The sequence below is a fragment of the Arachis ipaensis genome, chromosome B4, assembly GCF_059453495.1.
Source record: "Arachis ipaensis isolate K30076 ecotype BB chromosome B4, ASM5945349v1, whole genome shotgun sequence".
Lineage (NCBI taxonomy): Eukaryota > Viridiplantae > Streptophyta > Magnoliopsida > Fabales > Fabaceae > Arachis > Arachis ipaensis.
The window spans coordinates 137,013,188-137,016,607 of NC_142439.1; the positions used below are offsets into that span (position 1 = coordinate 137,013,188).

The window sequence follows — 3,420 nt, forward strand, 5'->3', positions numbered from 1 at the left end:
TTGGTGGGGATCCTGTGGAGTCCACAGATCCTGAGGTGTCAAGGATTTCTCATCCCTGCACTAATTAGGCTTGCAAAACGCCCTATGCTGCCAATCCTGGCGTTAAACGCCAGGTTGCTGCCCATTTCTGGCATTTAACGCCAGCTTCATGCCCTTTTCTGGCGTTAAACGCCAGTCTGGTGCCCATTTCTGGCGTTAAACGCCCAGAATGGTGCCAGACTGGGCGTTTAACGCCCATTCTGTTGCCCTTACTGGCGTTTAAACGCCAGTAGCCTTCTCCTCCAGGGTGTGCTATTTTTCATTCTGTTTTTCAGTTTGTTTTTGCTTTTTCAACTGTTTTTGTGACTTCACATGATTATCAACCTACAGAAAACATAAAATAACAATGGAAAATAGAAATTTAACATAGATAAGTAAAATTGGGTTGCCTCCCAACAAGCGCTTCTTTAATGTCAGTAGCTTGACAGTGGGCTCTCATGGAGCCTCACAGATACTCAGAGCATGATGATGGCCACTCAACACCAAACTTAGAGTTTGGTTGTGGCCTCCCAACACCAAACTTAGAGTTTGAATGTGGGGGTTTTGTTTGACTCTGTATTGAGAGAAGCTTTTCATGCTTCTTCTCCATGGTTACAGAGGGAGATCCTTGAGCTTTAAACACAAGGGAGTCCTCATTCACTTGAAGGACTAATTCTCCTCTGTCAACATCAATCACAGCTTTTGCTGTGGCTAGGAAGGGTCTGCCAAGGATGATGGATTCATCCATATATTTCCCAGTATCTAGGATTATAAAATCAGCAGGGATGTAGTGGCCTTCAACCTTTACCAAGACATCCTCTACAAGTCCATAAGCCTGTTTTCTTGAATTGTCTGCCATTTCTAGTGAGATTCTTGCAGCTTGGACCTCAAGGATTCCTAGCTTCTCTATTACAGAGAGGGGCATGAGGTTTATGCTTGACCCTAGGTCACACAAAGCCTTCTCAAAGATCATGGTGCCTATGGTACAAGGTATTGAGAACTTTCCAGGATCTTGTCTCTTCAGAGGTAATTTCTGCCTAGTCAAGTCATCCAGTTCTTTGGTGAGCAAGGGGGGTTCCTCCTCCCAAGTCTCATTACCAAATAGCTTGGCATTTAGCTTCATGATTGCTCCAAGGTACTTAGCAACTTGTTCTTCAGTAACATCTTCATCCTCTTCAGAGGAAGAGTACACATCAGAGCTCATGAATGGCAAAAGTAAATTCAATAGAATCTCTATGGTCTTAGTGTGAGCCTCAGATTCCCATGGTTCCTCATTAGGGAACTCCTTGGAGGCCAGTGGACGTCCATTGAGGTCTCCCTCAGTGGAAATCACTGCCTCTTCCTCCTCTCCAGGTTCAGCCATGTGGGGTATGTTGATGGCCTTGCACTCTCCTTTTGGATTCTCTTCTGTATTGCTTGGAAGAGTACTAGGAGGGAGTTCAGTAACTTTCTTGCTCAGCTGACCCACTTGTGCCTCCAAATTTCTAATGGAGGACCTTGTTTCAGTCATGAAACTTTTAGTGGTTTTAATTAAATCAGAGACTATAGTTGCTAAGTCAGAGTGGCTCTGCTTAGAATTCTCTGTCTGTTGCTGAGAAGATGATGGAAAAGGCTTGCTATTGCTAAACCTATTTCTTCCACCATTATTGTTGTTAAAGCCTTGTTGAGGCCTCTGTTGATCTTTCCTTGAGAGGTTTGGATGATTTCTGCATGAAGGATTATAGGTGTTTCTATAGGATTCTCCCATGTAATTTACCTCTTCTATTGCTGGGTTCTCAGGATCATAAGCTTCTTCTTCAGATGAAGCTTCTTTGGTATTGCCTGTTGCTGCTTGCATTTCAGACAGACTCTGAGAAATCATATTGACCTGCTGAGTCAATATTCTGTTCTGAGCCAATATGGCATTCAGAGTATCAATCTCAAGAACTCCTTTCTTCTTATTTGTGCCATTATTCACAGGATTCCTTTCAGAAGTGTACATGAATTGGTTATTTGCAACCATTTCAATGAGTTCCCGAGCTTCTGCAGGCATCTTCTTCAGATGAAGAGATCCTCCAGCAGAGCTGTCCAATGACATCTTGGACAGTTCAGATAGACCATCATAGAAAATACCTATGATGCTCCATTCTGAAAGCATGTCAGAAGGACACCTTCTGATCAATTGTTTGTATCTTTCCCAAGCTTCATAGAGGGATTCACCTTCCTTCTGTCTGAAGGTTTGGACTTCCACTCTAAGCTTGCTCAATTTTTGAGGTGGAAAGAATTTCGCCAAGAAGGCATTGACTAGCTTTTCCCAAGAGTTCAGGCTTTCTTTAGATTGTGAATCCAACCATGTTCTAGCTCTGTCTCTTACAGCAAAGGGAAAAAGCATAAGTCTATAGACCTCGGGATCAACCCCATTAGTCTTGACAATGTCACAGATTTGTAAGAATTCAGCTAAGAACTGATGAGGATCTTCCAATGGAAGTCCATGAAACTTGCAATTCTGTTGCATTAGAGAAACTAATTGAGGCTTAAGCTCAAAGTTGTTTGCTCCAATGGCAGGGATTGAGATGCTTTTCCCATAGAAGTCGGGAGTAGTGCAGTAAAGTCACCAAGCACCTTCCTTGCATTGTTGGCATTGTTGTTGTTTTCGGCTGCCATGGCTTCTTCTTGTTTGAAAAGTTCTGTTAGGTCCTCTATAGAGAGTTGTACTTTAGCTTCTCTTAGCTTTCTCTTCAAGGTCCTTTCAGGTTCAGGATCAGCTTCAACAAGAATGCCCTTTTTCTTGCTCCTGCTCATATGAAAAGAGAGGAAAAGAAAATATGGAATCCTCTATGTCACAGTATAGAGATTCCTTGAGGTATCAAAGGTAAAGAAGAATAGAAGGAGAAGGTGGATAAGAGAGAATTCGAACTTATCAAGAGGGATAGAGTTCGAATTATACCTTGAGGAGGAGTGTTAGTCCATAAATAGAAGGATGTGAGAAGAGGGAAAGAATTTTCGAAAATAAATTAAAAAGATTTTGAAATAATTAAAAGAAATTTGAAAAATTGATTGATGATTTTCGAAAATTAAGATTGGGAAAGAAATTAAGTGATTTTTGAAAAAGATTTTGACATTAGAAATTAAAAAGATATGATTGAAACTTAATTTTGAAAAAAATGTGATTGAAAAGACATGATTGAGAAGATATGATTTAGAATCAAATTTAAAAGAAGAAAGTTTTTAAAATTAAAGTTGATTACTTGACCAACAAGAAATTAAAAGATATGATTCTAGAATTAAACTTTTGATCATTTCTTAATGGGCAAGTAACAACTTGAAAATTTTGAATTAAATCACTAATTGTAGCAAGGATTTTCGAAAATAGTAATAAATAAAAAATGGAAAGAAATTGATTTTGAAAAGATATGATTGAAA

The 3,420-nt window shown here is 39.8% G+C and overlaps 1 non-coding gene across 1 annotated transcript; it reads left to right on the plus strand.

Annotated features, from left to right (window-relative positions):
* Positions 1–2,149: 2,149 nt before the first annotated feature.
* Positions 2,150–2,257, plus strand: LOC148569385 (small nucleolar RNA R71). Its single transcript, XR_015882683.1, has one exon. It is a non-coding gene; the product is annotated as a small nucleolar RNA R71 (small nucleolar RNA).
* The last annotated feature ends 1,163 nt before the right edge of the window (positions 2,258–3,420 follow it).